At 42.9% G+C, this 16,986-nt stretch overlaps 1 protein-coding gene and 1 long non-coding RNA gene across 4 annotated transcripts in view; one reads left to right on the top strand and one right to left on the bottom strand.

Moving 5' to 3' along the window:
• LOC138647926 (uncharacterized) overlaps positions 1-3,024 on the top strand; it is a 422,930-nt gene extending 419,906 nt beyond the window's left edge. Inside the window, exon 3 of the long non-coding RNA XR_011315066.1 lies at positions 2,887-3,024. This is a non-coding gene — a long non-coding RNA (uncharacterized lncRNA). The remainder of the gene's footprint in view (positions 1-2,886) is intronic.
• LOC138647925 (complement factor H-related protein 1-like) overlaps positions 1-16,986 on the bottom strand; it is a 370,015-nt gene that overhangs the window by 164,539 nt on the left and 188,490 nt on the right. The gene's annotated exons all lie outside the window — the stretch shown is intronic.

Genomic DNA, 16,986 nt, shown 5'->3' with positions numbered 1-16,986 from the left:
TAGTATATTGGACAGCCACGTAGTATATTGCCCAGCCACGTAGTATATTGCCCAGCCACGTAATATATTGCTCAGCCACGTAGTATATTGCCCAGCCACGTAGTATATTGCCCAGTGACGTAGTATATTGGCCAGCCACGTAGTATATTGCCCAGCTACGTAGTATATTGCCCAGTGATGTAGTATATTGCACAGTGACGCAGTATACAGCACAGAGCCACACAGTATATTGCCCAGCCACGTAGTATATTGCCCAGTGACTTAGTATATTGCCCAGTCACGCAGTATATTGCCCAGCCACCTAGTATATTGCCCAGCCACGTAGTATATTGCCCAGTGACGTAGTATATTGGCCAGCCATGTAGTATATTGCCCAGCTACATAGTATATTGCCCAGTGACATAGTATATTGCACAGTGACGTAGTATACAGCACAGAGCCACGCAGTATATTGCCCAGCCATGTAGTATATTGCCCAGTGACATAGTATATTGCCCAGTCACGTAGTATATTGCCTAGTAATGTAGTATATTGCACAGCGACATAGCATACAGCACAGAGCCACGTAGTATATTACCCATCCACACAGTATATTGCCCAGTGACATAGTATATTGCACAGCCATGTAGTATATTGCCCAGCCACATAGGATATTCCCCAGTGACGTAGTATATTGCACAGCCACGTAGTATATTGCCCAGCGACGTAGTATATTGCCCAGCCACGTAGTATATTGCCCAGTCACGTAGTATATTGCCCAGCTACGTAGTATATTGCCCAGCCACGTAGTATATTGCCGATTGACGTAGTATATTGCCCAGTGACGTAGTATACAGCACAGAGCCACGTAGTAAATTGCCTAGCCACGTAGTATATTGCACAGCGACGTAGTATATTGCCCAGCTACGTAGTATATTGCCCAGCCACGTATGTCACAGGTTAAAAAATAAAAAATAAACCTACTCACCTTTGGATCCGAGGGCCCCTTGTAGCGCATGGCTGCCACCATCTTCCGTTCCCTGGATGCATTGCAAAATTACCCAGATGGCTCATCGGGCTCGTGGGGCCACTAAGTCTTTGGGTAATTTCGCAATGCATCGCCGGGAATGGAAGGTTTTTTTTTTGTTATTTTTCTTGAAATTTATTTCCCCAGCCACACCCTTGAGGTGGAGATATAGTGAGTAGCAGTTGTGTAACGTGAAACTCATGGGCCCCGATAGGAAAGCTCCAATGGGGTCCCCAAGTATTTTAAATCTTTAATAGCAATAGTCTTTTTCTATAGGCCAAAGGGACTTTTAGGGCCCCCTAGGCTCCAGGACCCGGGTGTGATTGCAACCCCTGCATCTGTTGTAGTTACACACCTGGTTAGTAGGCTTCCCGCCAATCTTTTACCTACTCACCTAAAAACCCACCCATAACATGGCCGTATAATTCCTTCAGCACAAATCATGCTGAAAAGAAACTTATGGGTTTCAGGATAACAGAAGAAAGAAGTCTCCGTGATACATATCCCCGCTCACATACCGTGCCAGTTACCCTGTCACTATATATATATAATCAGTTTGCCTAAAATACTAGGGAAATGTGTCATCTTTAACTTCAGCACTTTTAGAGATCATTTAATCTTCAACCTGCTTAACTGTTCACAACAACAGTAATTTTGACCAGGTTTGCCCAAACTTTGGCATGGCATTGTGCCTCAAAGTGACACTAGTCAGATTTAAAAAATGTAAGTTATTTCAATGGACTTAATTAAAAATAAAAAAGGGGGAAAGAAAAGTAAGTAATGTAAGAACATATAAAACATATACAGTGGATATAAGTAACAAGACCAGCGCAGTGTAGATATAAAGTATGTATACATAAAAGGGGAAAGGAATAGTGATCGACTAAATAAAATTATAGTGGCACGGAGTGGTATATGAACCACTGATTTAAAGATACAATAAGAGAATCAAACAGAGATACTTGTTATGTACTCGATTACCAAAAATGAACATCGTTGCAATGAAAAAATAGATCTCTGATGTAAGAAAAGCACAGTGTGTGTAGCAAGTTCACCGTGCACTATAGATGCATCGTATATACTGGATGTCAATTGAAAATAACTGAGGTTTACTTATATGCTATAGTTTATATACTATTTATTTATTAAAGGTGTGTAAATTATTTTTCATTATTTATAGCATAAAATCTACTATGGTCTCAGTGATTGGATTTCCATTACTATGAGCTTTTGGTTTTGGCCATGCTATCTACTAGGTTGCAAACTCCACTACTTTGAGTCCCAAGTGCCTCCGTTCCTTTTTCTGCACCTTTCTTAACATTACTTTTATTCTGTATTTTATCATATGATTGATTCAATAAAAATGTAATAATTTTTGAATTTATATAAGCTTCACTCCTTCATCCAGTGGTATTTGATTTACCTAGGATGCTGTTAAATTTAACCTTCTGTCCATGTCAGCTTATCTGTGTGGGAATTATCTTGATTATTTCGAAAGGAACAAATCTGTGATATTAATAATGCACGGCACATAACTGATGTTTACCTGTTAATACCTACACCTCAAAACTTTAAAACAATTCACAATTGTTATTCTAGCCTTCATCAAGTCATCGGTATTGATCGTGTACTTAGAAATTCACTTGCTAGAAATGCTAAAATCAAATTGGCCCAGCTCGAGACAAAGTGGATGATGAAAATTGGCTCCATTCGCCAAGAGAATTTAAGAAGTACAACATTTTGCTCCATCTGTATCTTGACCAAGTTGGATTTGTTAGTCTTTCCCACCCTCAGTTTTAATAATTTTGTATCCTTTTTTTGCCTCTTGTCTTTTTTGCATTGTTGATTTTAATATCTTTTCTTTTCCCTTTATTCTTTAGGTTGATGTTCAAGCTACATGATTAAGACTTTTCCATCCCTGTAGCTTGGAGTATCTCCCCTTTACTTTGGAAAATGTCTTCTTCGAAATTCCTCCTTACTATATGTGTTATATTATTATGTATTTTATATTTTATTATCCTCAACATTTCTCTCCCTCCCCTTTTTATAGAAGTTTTCATGCACCGTCATACATTTCTTGTATTTTATGATTCACACTTTTGATCTTATGTGCATTTGCACAACATGCATGTAGTCACATAACTAGAGTCCCTTTAATGCTGTTTACACTTGCAAACTCTTCACGTTTCACATTATACATATGCATGTATATTTTCTATAGTTCTCTATTTATTAGGTTACACCTCATGTTTTCATAGTCCCACCATTAACATAGGGAAGAAATTTTGTTGCCAAATATAAATCTAAAAATGTTGACAGGCATTTGTATTCAGTCCCCCATTAGTCTGATACCCCTAAATAAAATCTTGAGTGATTAATTGCCTATAGAAGTCATATAATTAATAAATTGAGTTCACTTGTGTGTAATTTACTCTACGTATAACTACAGCTGTTCGTTGAAAGTATCACAGGTTTGTTTTAGAACATTACGGATCAAAAACAAAATGAAAACCAAGGAACACGCCAGACAGGTCATGGAAAAGAAGTTGTGGAGAAGAGTAAAGCATGGTAGGGTTATACAAAAAAAAATAACCCGAGCTCTGAACATCTCACAAAGTACTGCTCAATCCATCATTCAAAATTGGAAGAAGTTTGGCACAAGTGACAACTTACCAAGACATGTCCATCCACCTAAACTTAAGGTACCGTCACACTGAACGATATCGCTAGCGATCCATGATGTTGCAGCGTCCTGGCTAGCAATATCGTTCAGTTTGACACGCAGCAGCGATCAGGATCCTGCTGTGCCATCGTTGGTCGGTGCAGAAAGTCCAGCACTTTATTTCGTCGCTGGACTCCCTGCAGACATCGCTGAATCGGCATGTGTGACGCCAATTCAGCGATGTCTTCACTGGTAACCAGGGTAAACATTGAGTTACAAAGTGCAGGGCCGCGCTTAGTAACCCAATGTTTACCCTGGTTACCAGCGTAAAAGTAAAAAAAAACAAACACTACATACTTACCTTCCGCTGTCTGTCCTCCGGCGCTGTGCTTCTCTGCATTGTGAGCGCCGGCCAGCCGGAAAGCAGAGCACAGCGGTGACGTCACCGCTGTGCTTTCCGGCCGGCGCTCACAGTCAGTGCAGGAAGCAGAGCGCCGGGGGACAGACGCCGGAATGTAAGTATGTAGTGTTTTTTTTTTTTTACTTTTACGCTGGTAACCAGGGTAAACATCGGGTTACTAAGCGCGGCCCTGCGCTTAGTAACCCGATGTTTACCTTGGTTACCAGGGGACCGGCATCGTTGGTCGCTGGAGAGCTGTCTGTGTGACAGCTCTCCAGCGACCACACAGCGACGCTGCAGCGATCGGGATCGTTGTCTGGATCGCTGCAGCGTCGCTAAATGTGACGGTACCTTTACATCCCAAGTAAAGAGAACAATTAGAGAAGCAGCCAAGAGGTGCATGATAACTCCAGAAGGGCTACAGTGATCTAAAACTCAGGTGAAAAAATCATTGTATACTCCAAAAATCTGACCTTTAAGGAAAAGTAGAAAAAAGAAAGCCATGTTGAAAGCAAGCCATAAGAAGTCCCAATTACAGTATGCAAAAAAACAATGGAGAAGATACAGCTAGCATGCGAAAGTAGGCGCTCTGGTTACATCAAACCAAAGTAGAACTACTGTATTTGCTCTAAATGCAAAATGATATATGTGGCAGAAAACTAACACTGTACACCTGCCTGTGCTGTTGGGTGGACAACAAGTTCCAGACACTGCTGGAACTGCTGAGCGGAGAGAGGGCTGTCATTAAGTCCGGGGCTGCAGGTAAGTCCATAGTTAAACAAAATATCATAGTTGTGATAACGGTGTAATTGTGGAATTTGTTGGGGAATTATTTTTGTTTGTTGTCTATCTGGGGGCGGGTTAATGCTTGTTTAAAGAAAAAAAGGGAAGTCTGAGATTGGTGCATGTGATTGGATGTCTGTAAGGTAAGTGTTTGTTCCAGAACCTTCTAGCAGAAAGACCTGTCTGTGCTGTTCGGTGGACTACAAATTCCAGATACTCTAAGCGAGGGCTGATGAGCGGAGAGAGTGCTATCACTAAGTCCATAAGCTGCAGATAAATTCATAGTTAAACGCAATATCATAGTTGCGATAACAGTGTAACTGTGGTATTTGTTGGGGAATTATCTGAGTTTGTTGTCATGGTACACATTGGTACCAAAGACAAAGTTAGAGGGAGGTGAAAAGTCTTTAAGAATGATTACAGGAAATATGAGAGAAGCTGTAGGCCAGGATCTCCAAGGTGCTGTTTTCAGAAATACTGCCAGTGCTACGAGCGTCACTAGACAGGCAGTGGGAGCTTAGGGAGATAAATAAGTGGCTTAGAAATTGGTGCACGAAGGAAGTGTTTGGATTCCTGGAGAACTGGGCCGACTTCTCTATCGGCTACAGGATCTACGGTAGGGACAGGCTGCACCTCAATGGGGAGAGGGCAGTTGTGCTTGGGGAAAAAATGGTAAGATGGATGGAGAAGCTTTTAAACTAGGATCTGTGGGAAGGGAGGGCAGTTGTGCTAATAAGGGGATAGATAGCGTAGACAGAGAAAGGGAGGCAGTAAGGGTAAATGAGCATTTAGGGGGAGCATTTAAGCATGCAATGACTATAACATGGTAAGTTTCAATGTAATTTTCAATCAAACATTCAAAAGGAGAAATGCCAAAATATGGTACTTCAAGAAAGCTGATTTCAACAAATTAAAAAAAGACCTTAATCATTCAAACTAGGACCATGTCATGGTCACTGGGGATACCGAACATAAATAGGGCACCTTTAAGGAAATACTACTAGAATCCTGCAGTAAATTGATAACATCTGGTAATAAAATGTTAAGGAGTAAAAAAAACATTATGTACAAATAAGACAGTACAAAGTTTAATCAGACAAAAAGAAAGGACATTCGTAATCTTGAAAGCCGAGAATACTGAAATAGCATTTTAGGAGTATAAAGATCTAAATAAGAAATGTAAAAAATAAATCAAGCTAGCAAAATTATCTATAGAGAAACAAATCGCTGACGACATTAAAATAAATTCCAACATTTTTTATAAATACATCAATGCCAAAAAGAAAAGAACAGATGTTATCGGGCCCCTTAAAGGATGCGTATAACAAGATAATTACAGAGAACAAAGAAAAGGCTAAGATATTAAACAGGCACTTTTCATCCTGTTCACCAATGAACAGTCTCTTACAGGGATCATTCAACAAGGCAAAAATGAAAAAATAGTTATATCAGGTTGTGAATTATCACAAAAAGAAGTACATCTATATCTGAGCAATTTAAACATTGACATTCCCCCTTTCCAGATGGCATTCATCCACGGATACTGAGGGAATTGTGCTCAATAATTGACAAACCACTGTATCTCATATTCTTAGACTCTCTTGTAACAGGGGTAGTGACACATGTGAAAAAAATGAACTTTTTTGAATTTACCAAATGGCTGCAATGATACAAAGAGTGAAAAATTTAAAGGGGTATGAATACTTTTGGTGGAATACACTTGGTGGAGAAATGTTGAACTTGATGGACCTAGGTCGTTTTTTCATCCTATGCAACTATGTAACTATTTAGCCACATCCTGAAAACACCATTTCAACAGTCAAACATGGTGGTGGCAGCATCATACTGTGGGGAAGCCTTTTATTCCACATGGATATGTGTTTGAATGGCCCAATCAAAGTCCAGAACTAGATTCCATTAGAATCTGTGGCAAGACTTGAAAATTGCTGTTCACAGACACTTTTCATCCAATCTCTCTGAGCTAGAGCTAATTTGCACAGAGAAATGGGCACAAATTTCAGCCTCTTGATGTGCAAAGCACATGTATTAGAATGGAAATGCATGTCCTATTTTACCACCACTCCTTTCATTCCTATGTGGCTGCTGAGCACTACCCTTAACTTTTTCTAGCAGCCCCAAAGAGTATGAAAGGAATGGCAGTCACATACATGACCTTCTGCTCTTTTTTGAAACATGGAGTGTGCCCTATTGGGGATAAAACTTCCCCATTCTTCTGATCAATGAAGCTACTAATGGTTGGACTCACTGTTTGGACAGATTGAAAAACAGTGGGCTAGTTGGCCCATTATGTTAGCAGCCTACTGGGAATCAGTCCAGTAGAGTAGGTTGTCAGCCAGGGTTTCTCAAAATCAATGGGATATGTATAAATGTTTCAGAATTGTTATCACACAAATTAACACATCTAAAATTTGAAAAATTGTCCGTTTGTCATTAAAAGGGTTATTCACTTTCATGAATGTGGACCATAAACTGCAAAATATCTAAAACAGTAAACTTGTCAGATACTCATCCTCCATGAGTCAAGTGTCAGTTCCGCGCATCTGCTCCATTCTCAATGTTTTGGCTGCAGTCATTACGTCATGTCAACATTACCCTCAACCATTCTAGCCAGTCAGTGAGATCAGTGACTTGCACTGAGCACAGTGCCTATGGTTTATGGTACTGCCACGACTATAGCCATAATACTAAGAACTAGGGTTGAGCGACTTTTAGTTTTTTAGGGTCGAAACCCGACTATCTCAAAAGTCGAGTCGACTGAAATCGGCCGATTATCGCGAAAAGTCGGGGATCGACCGAAACACGAAACCCAATGCAAGTCAATGGGGAAGCATAGTCGGCAGTGAGTGGAGGCCAGGAAAACACGTACAGTGCCCATTTTAATGGCAGAAACATCCATTCTTGTTACTGAAGCTTGTCAATCTTAATTTACCTTATAATAATAGTAAGGCATTGGAAATTGGGGGTCATTTGGTTAAAGTTGTGGGGGTAGGGCAGGTTCAAGTATTTAGTGGGCCCAGGAAATCTGGACCACGTGACGGCAGTGCAGCAGGGAGAGGTAAGTATTTAAACTTTGCAAGTGCTGTGATCCTGAGCAAGCAGGGGGGGCCCACTCGTTGGCATTGGCACTGACACAGGGCCCCTCAAAGTACGGCGGTGTGTTTGCATGGTGGGGGCGCCTCCCACCGGCAGTGACACTTTTGCGTACTATGAGGGGCCCTGTGCCAGTGACGTTGCCAACGAGTTTGCCCCCCCCACCTGATGAAGAAACCTGCACTTTCATCTGCATTTTCCTCTTTGTCCCCGTGTAAGGTGGTATGGTATGTATGGTATGCGGGAAGGGGAACCTGACTTTCAGCAGGGTCACATTCATGCTGTGTAGCGTGCACGGGGAATGTAGCGTTGTGGGTCAATGTACCAGCAGACTCATCTATCACTGGCTGGGCAATTGGCAGGATGAGGAGGAAACACAGATATAGGCCCAAAGAATAAAGTGGGCTAAATGCAGTTCAAAATTGGTAACAGGACTAAACCAGGGGGCATTGCTTTGTTCAGTGGAGTACAACTGTAATGAGAGGCTGACACAGTGAGTAGGCCCAAATCAGTAAGTAGGCTAAATGCAGTTCAAAATTGGTAACAGAAGTAAACAGGCGGCACTGGTTTGTTCAGTGTAGGAGAACATCAAGGAGCGGCAGACACCGTTAGTAGGGCCAACAAAACAAGTAGGCCAAATGCAGTGTTATATTAAAAACAATTTAATGAGAGCCTGAAGATAGAAGCTAGGGAAAGGCAACCTGGAGAACACCTTGGAGCGGAAGACACCGTTTGTAGAACCCAGACCCAACTTGTAGGCCTAATGCAGTGTTGTTTCAACAACTACTTAACGAGAGCTTGAAGATAGAAGCTAGGGAGAGGCAACCTGGAGAACACCTTGGAGCGGCAGACACCGTCTCTACAACCAAGACCCAACTTGTAGGCCTAATGCAGTGTTGTTTCAACAACTACTTAACGAGAGCCTGAAAATGGAATTTCAGGACAGGAAACAAGGAGAACAGCATGGAGCGGCATACACCGTTAGTAGGCCCCAACCACACTAGTAGGCCAAATTCAGTGTAATATTAACAACTACTTAACGAGAGCCTGAAAATGGAAGTTCAGGACAGGAAACCAGGAGAACAGCATGGAGCGGCATACACCGTTAGTAGGCCCCAACCCAACTAGTAGGCCAAATGCAGTGTAATATTAACAACTACTTAACGAGAGCCTGAAAATGGAAGTTCAGGACAGGAAACCAGGAGAACAGCAAGGAGCGGCAGACACCGTTAGTAGGCCCCAACCCAACTAGTAGGCCAAATGCAGTTGTTCCATTTAACAACTATTTAACAAGAGCCTCAAGATAGAAGCTCAGGAAAGGCAACCAGGAGAACACCTTGGTGCGGCAGACTCTGTTAGTAGGCCCCAACCAAACTAGTAGCCCCACTGCAGTTGTAAAATTCCGATAGGCTGAAAACCTGATAATTGCAGGTAATTTTTTTTAAAGAGGACAGCTGTATTGAGTGGTGCTGCCAGACACTGGTAGTAGGCCTTACACCACAAAGTTGGCTCGATGCTCAAAGCAGTTTGAATTATCTTGCAGGGGTACACAGGCAGCATTGGTGTGGTCAGCGGAGGACAATTTGAAGGAGGGACTGCAGACACACTTAGTAGGCCTAAAATTAAAAAAAATAGGCTCAAAGCACCTTTGATTATGTGGCAGGGGTACACATGCAGCATTGGTGGGGTCAGCGGAGGACGATTGGAAAGAGTGTCTGACACAGTTAGTACTCCAAAAAAAAAAAATAGATGTTAATGTCTCGCAAAACAACAAAACCAAAAAAAAAAGGGTGGCATACTTAGGTACAGGGGTGGGCTCCTCTGCTGAGTTTCAGACATAGTAATTTGGCGCTAAGTATTTACTGATTTCAATATAGGACACTGACCCTGACTATTTTAACTAGCATCATACATGTCAACAAATTGGTATTGTCAGTGCCAGGCATTGAAGGATGTCAGCGCATAGACTAAACATTGGTGGAGCTGTGAGAGATAATTTTGCAAGGTGTAGAGCACTGTTTGAGCTGGGGGGGGGGAAACTCTCTTGTGGACGGCGGTACAGGCCTAGGGCCCCTCAGGTTACGACGGTGTGTCTGATGTTGGGTGCGCGCCACCACCGCAAGAGACACTTTATTGTACTATGAGAAACCCAGTGGCAGTGCCGTCGACCAAAAGCGGGCACACCCACCTCTTCAGACAAACGGCACTTTCACGGGTGCTTGCGCCAAGTGGCGAGACCACGGCCCCGTGGGGGGAGTTAGCCCATTTAGGGAGGTGTAAACATGTCGTATGCTGGACAAACAGCTGCTGCAAATTATGATATTAGAACAGTCAGTAAGACCAGTCCACAAGCAAGACCTTTTTATAGGAAAGCTAGGTGTCAGCCGGGAAAGGTGGGGCAAAACAATTAGAAATCCATGAGTGGTTCATGTTAATGAAGGTTAGATCATCAACATTTTGGGTAGCCAAACGAGTCCATTTTTCGGCAGCACTGAATACTCTTTCTGATAGCACACTAGCTGCTGGGCAAGCAAGCTCCTGCAATGCATATTCTGCCAATTAAGGCCAGGTGTCTATTTTGGATGCCCAGTAATCAAATGGGAATGACGGTTGAGGGAGAACATCGATAAGGGATGAAAAATAGTTAGTAACCATACTGGACAAATGTTGTCTTCTGTCACTTTGAATTGATGCTGCAGTACCTGTCCTGTCTGCGGTCATAGCAAAATCACTCCACAACCTGGTCAGAAAACCCCTCTGTCCAACGCCACTTCTGATTTGTGCACCTCTAAAACCTCTGGCCTGCTGCCCCCTGCAGCTCGTGTGAGAACGATCACCATCGCTGTGTGCTGGGAATGCCTGAATCAAACGGTCAACAAGAGTTGATTGTTTGGTTGCTAATATTTGTTCCAGGTTCTCATGTGGCATAATATTTAGCAATTTGCCTTTATAGCGAGGATCAAGGAGGCAGGCCAACCAGTAATCGTCATCGGTCATCATTTTAATAATGCGTGGGTCCCTTTTGAGGATACGTAAGGCATAATCCGCCATGTGTGCCAAAGTTCCAGTTGTGAAATCTGCGGTTGTGCTGGGTTGAGGGGCAGTTTCAGGCAAATCTATGTCACTTGTCTCCCTCAAAAAACCTGAACCCGGCCTTGCAACACCACCAGTTTCTATTGGCCCCGGTGAAGCTTCCTCATTCAAAAAATACTCATTATTATTATTATTATTTATTGTTATAGCGCCATTTGTTCCATGGCGCTTTACATGTGAGGAGGGGTATACATAATGAAAACAAGTGCAATAATCTTAAACAATACAAGTCATAACTGACACAGGAGGAATGAGGACCCTGCCCGCAAAGGCTCACAATCTACAAGGGATGGGTGAGAATACAGTAGGTGAGGGTAGAGATGGTCATGCAGCGGTTTGGTCGATCGGTGGTAACTGCAGGTTGTAGGCTTGTCTGAAGAGGTGGGTCTTCAGGTTCTTTTACTCATCCCTATCATCCTCCTCATCCTCCTCCTCTTCGCACGCTACCTCGTCCTGTAGACTGCCCTGACCAGACAATGGCTGACTGTCATCAAGGATTTCCTCTTCCTCGGCTGCAGACGCCTGCTCCTTTATGTGTGTCAAACTTTGCATCAGCAGACGCATTAGGGGGATGCTCATGCTTATTATGGCGTTGTCTGCACTAACCAGCCATGTGGATTCATCAAAACACTGAAGGACTTGACACAGGTCTTGTACCTTCGCCCACTCACACCTGACAACTCCAAGTCTGCCATCCAACTGCCTGCCCGTGTTTGGATTCCTGGAGAACTGGGCCGACTTCTCTATCGGCTACAGGATCTACGGTAGGGACAGGCTGCACCTCAATGGGGAGAGGGCAGTTGTGCTTGGGGAAAAAATGGTAAGATGGATGGAGAAGCTTTTAAACTAGGATCTGTGGGAAGGGAGGGCAGTTGTGCTAATAAGGGGATAGATAGCGTAGACAGAGAAAGGGAGGCAGTAAGGGTAAATGAGCATTTAGGGGGAGCATTTAAGCATGCAATGACTATAACATGGTAAGTTTCAATGTAATTTTCAATCAAACATTCAAAAGGAGAAATGCCAAAATATGGTACTTCAAGAAAGCTGATTTCAACAAATTAAAAAAAGACCTTAATCATTCAAACTAGGACCATGTCATGGTCACTGGGGATACCGAACATAAATAGGGCACCTTTAAGGAAATACTACTAGAATCCTGCAGTAAATTGATAACATCTGGTAATAAAATGTTAAGGAATAAAAAAAAACATTATGTACAAATAAGACAGTACAAAGTTTAATCAGACAAAAAGAAAGGACATTCGTAATCTTGAAAGCCGAGAATACTGAAATAGCATTTTAGGAGTATAAAGATCTAAATAAGAAATGTAAAAAATAAATCAAGCTAGCAAAATTATCTATAGAGAAACAAATCGCTGACGACATTAAAATAAATTCCAACATTTTTTATAAATACATCAATGCCAAAAAGAAAAGAACAGATGTTATCGGGCCCCTTAAAGGATGCGTATAACAAGATAATTACAGAGAACAAAGAAAAGGCTAAGATATTAAACAGGCACTTTTCATCCTGTTCACCAATGAACAGTCTCTTACAGGGATCATTCAACAAGGCAAAAATGAAAAAATAGTTATATCAGGTTGTGAATTATCACAAAAAGAAGTACATCTATATCTGAGCAATTTAAACATTGACATTCCCCCTTTCCAGATGGCATTCATCCACGGATACTGAGGGAATTGTGCTCAATAATTGACAAACCACTGTATCTCATATTCTTAGACTCTCTTGTAACAGGGGTAGTGACACATGTGAAAAAAATGAACTTTTTTGAATTTACCAAATGGCTGCAATGATACAAAGAGTGAAAAATTTAAAGGGGTATGAATACTTTTGGTGGAATACACTTGGTGGAGAAATGTTGAACTTGATGGACCTAGGTCGTTTTTTCATCCTATGCAACTATGTAACTATTTAGCCACATCCTGAAAACACCATTTCAACAGTCAAACATGGTGGTGGCAGCATCATACTGTGGGGAAGCCTTTTATTCCACATGGATATGTGTTTGAATGGCCCAATCAAAGTCCAGAACTAGATTCCATTAGAATCTGTGGCAAGACTTGAAAATTGCTGTTCACAGACACTTTTCATCCAATCTCTCTGAGCTAGAGCTAATTTGCACAGAGAAATGGGCACAAATTTCAGCCTCTTGATGTGCAAAGCACATGTATTAGAATGGAAATGCATGTCCTATTTTACCACCACTCCTTTCATTCCTATGTGGCTGCTGAGCACTACCCTTAACTTTTTCTAGCAGCCCCAAAGAGTATGAAAGGAATGGCAGTCACATACATGACCTTCTGCTCTTTTTTGAAACATGGAGTGTGCCCTATTGGGGATAAAACTTCCCCATTCTTCTGATCAATGAAGCTACTAATGGTTGGACTCACTGTTTGGACAGATTGAAAAACAGTGGGCTAGTTGGCCCATTATGTTAGCAGCCTACTGGGAATCAGTCCAGTAGAGTAGGTTGTCAGCCAGGGTTTCTCAAAATCAATGGGATATGTATAAATGTTTCAGAATTGTTATCACACAAATTAACACATCTAAAATTTGAAAAATTGTCCGTTTGTCATTAAAAGGGTTATTCACTTTCATGAATGTGGACCATAAACTGCAAAATATCTAAAACAGTAAACTTGTCAGATACTCATCCTCCATGAGTCAAGTGTCAGTTCCGCGCATCTGCTCCATTCTCAATGTTTTGGCTGCAGTCATTACGTCATGTCAACATTACCCTCAACCATTCTAGCCAGTCAGTGAGATCAGTGACTTGCACTGAGCACAGTGCCTATGGTTTATGGTACTGCCACGACTATAGCCATAATACTAAGAACTAGGGTTGAGCGACTTTTAGTTTTTTAGGGTCGAGTCGGGTTTCGCGAAACCCGACTATCTCAAAAGTCGAGTCGACTGAAATCGGCCGATTATCGCGAAAAGTCGGGGATCGACCGAAACACGAAACCCAATGCAAGTCAATGGGGAAGCATAGTCGGCAGTGAGTGGAGGCCAGGAAAACACGTACAGTGCCCATTTTAATGGCAGAAACATCCATTCTTGTTACTGAAGCTTGTCAATCTTAATTTACCTTATAATAATAGTAAGGCATTGGAAATTGGGGGTCATTTGGTTAAAGTTGTGGGGGTAGGGCAGGTTCAAGTATTTAGTGGGCCCAGGAAATCTGGACCACGTGACGGCAGTGCAGCAGGGAGAGGTAAGTATTTAAACTTTGCAAGTGCTGTGATCCTGAGCAAGCAGGGGGGGCCCACTCGTTGGCATTGGCACTGACACAGGGCCCCTCAAAGTACGGCGGTGTGTTTGCATGGTGGGGGCGCCTCCCACCGGCAGTGACACTTTTGCGTACTATGAGGGGCCCTGTGCCAGTGACGTTGCCAACGAGTTTGCCCCCCCCCACCTGATGAAGAAACCTGCACTTTCATCTGCATTTTCCTCTTTGTCCCCGTGTAAGGTGGTATGGTATGTATGGTATGCGGGAAGGGGAACCTGACTTTCAGCAGGGTCACATTCATGCTGTGTAGCGTGCACGGGGAATGTAGCGTTGTGGGTCAATGTACCAGCAGACTCATCTATCACTGGCTGGGCAATTGGCAGGATGAGGAGGAAACACAGATATAGGCCCAAAGAATAAAGTGGGCTAAATGCAGTTCAAAATTGGTAACAGGACTAAACCAGGGGGCATTGCTTTGTTCAGTTGAGTACAACTGTAATGAGAGGCTGACACAGTGAGTAGGCCCAAATCAGTAAGTAGGCTAAATGCAGTTCAAAATTGGTAACAGAAGTAAACAGGCGGCACTGGTTTGTTCAGTGTAGGAGAACATCAAGGAGCGGCAGACACCGTTAGTAGGGCCAACAAAACAAGTAGGCCAAATGCAGTGTTATATTAAAAACAATTTAATGAGAGCCTGAAGATAGAAGCTAGGGAAAGGCAACCTGGAGAACACCTTGGAGCGGAAGACACCGTTTGTAGAACCCAGACCCAACTTGTAGGCCTAATGCAGTGTTGTTTCAACAACTACTTAACGAGAGCTTGAAGATAGAAGCTAGGGAGAGGCAACCTGGAGAACACCTTGGAGCGGCAGACACCGTCTCTACAACCAAGACCCAACTTGTAGGCCTAATGCAGTGTTGTTTCAACAACTACTTAACGAGAGCCTGAAAATGGAATTTCAGGACAGGAAACAAGGAGAACAGCATGGAGCGGCATACACCGTTAGTAGGCCCCAACCACACTAGTAGGCCAAATTCAGTGTAATATTAACAACTACTTAACGAGAGCCTGAAAATGGAAGTTCAGGACAGGAAACCAGGAGAACAGCATGGAGCGGCATACACCGTTAGTAGGCCCCAACCCAACTAGTAGGCCAAATGCAGTGTAATATTAACAACTACTTAACGAGAGCCTGAAAATGGAAGTTCAGGACAGGAAACCAGGAGAACAGCAAGGAGCGGCAGACACCGTTAGTAGGCCCCAACCCAACTAGTAGGCCAAATGCAGTTGTTCCATTTAACAACTATTTAACAAGAGCCTCAAGATAGAAGCTCAGGAAAGGCAACCAGGAGAACACCTTGGTGCGGCAGACTCTGTTAGTAGGCCCCAACCAAACTAGTAGCCCCACTGCAGTTGTAAAATTCCGATAGGCTGAAAACCTGATAATTGCAGGTAATTTTTTTTAAAGAGGACAGCTGTATTGAGTGGTGCTGCCAGACACTGGTAGTAGGCCTTACACCACAAAGTTGGCTCGATGCTCAAAGCAGTTTGAATTATCTTGCAGGGGTACACAGGCAGCATTGGTGTGGTCAGCGGAGGACAATTTGAAGGAGGGACTGCAGACACACTTAGTAGGCCTAAAATTAAAAAAAATAGGCTCAAAGCACCTTTGATTATGTGGCAGGGGTACACATGCAGCATTGGTGGGGTCAGCGGAGGACGATTGGAAAGAGTGTCTGACACAGTTAGTACTCCAAAAAAAAAAAATAGATGTTAATGTCTCGCAAAACAACAAAACCAAAAAAAAAAGGGTGGCATACTTAGGTACAGGGGTGGGCTCCTCTGCTGAGTTTCAGACATAGTAATTTGGCGCTAAGTATTTACTGATTTCAATATAGGACACTGACCCTGACTATTTTAACTAGCATCATACATGTCAACAAATTGGTATTGTCAGTGCCAGGCATTGAAGGATGTCAGCGCATAGACTAAACATTGGTGGAGCTGTGAGAGATAATTTTGCAAGGTGTAGAGCACTGTTTGAGCTGGGGGGGGGGAAACTCTCTTGTGGACGGCGGTACAGGCCTAGGGCCCCTCAGGTTACGACGGTGTGTCTGATGTTGGGTGCGCGCCACCACCGCAAGAGACACTTTATTGTACTATGAGAAACCCAGTGGCAGTGCCGTCGACCAAAAGCGGGCACACCCACCTCTTCAGACAAACGGCACTTTCACGGGTGCTTGCGCCAAGTGGCGAGACCACGGCCCCGTGGGGGGAGTTAGCCCATTTAGGGAGGTGTAAACATGTCGTATGCTGGACAAACAGCTGCTGCAAATTATGATATTTGAACAGTCAGTAAGACCAGTCCACAAGCAAGACCTTTTTATAGGAAAGCTAGGTGTCAGCCAGGAAAGGTGGGGCAAAACAATTAGAAATCCATGAGTGGTTCATGTTAATGAAGGTTAGATCATCAACATTTTGGGTAGCCAAACGAGTCCATTTTTCGGCAGCACTGAATACTCTTTCTGATAGCACACTAGCTGCTGGGCAAGCAAGCTCCTGCAATGCATATTCTGCCAATTAAGGCCAGGTGTCTATTTTGGATGCCCAGTAATCAAATGGGAATGACGGTTGAGGGAGAACATCGATAAGGGATGAAAAATAGTTAGTAACCATA

This window comes from Ranitomeya imitator, chromosome 8, assembly GCF_032444005.1.
Source record: "Ranitomeya imitator isolate aRanImi1 chromosome 8, aRanImi1.pri, whole genome shotgun sequence".
In the NCBI taxonomy this organism is placed as follows: Eukaryota; Metazoa; Chordata; class Amphibia; order Anura; family Dendrobatidae; genus Ranitomeya; species Ranitomeya imitator.
The sequence above is the reverse complement of the archived record's forward strand: the minus strand, read 5'-3'. Positions and strand labels throughout refer to the sequence as shown.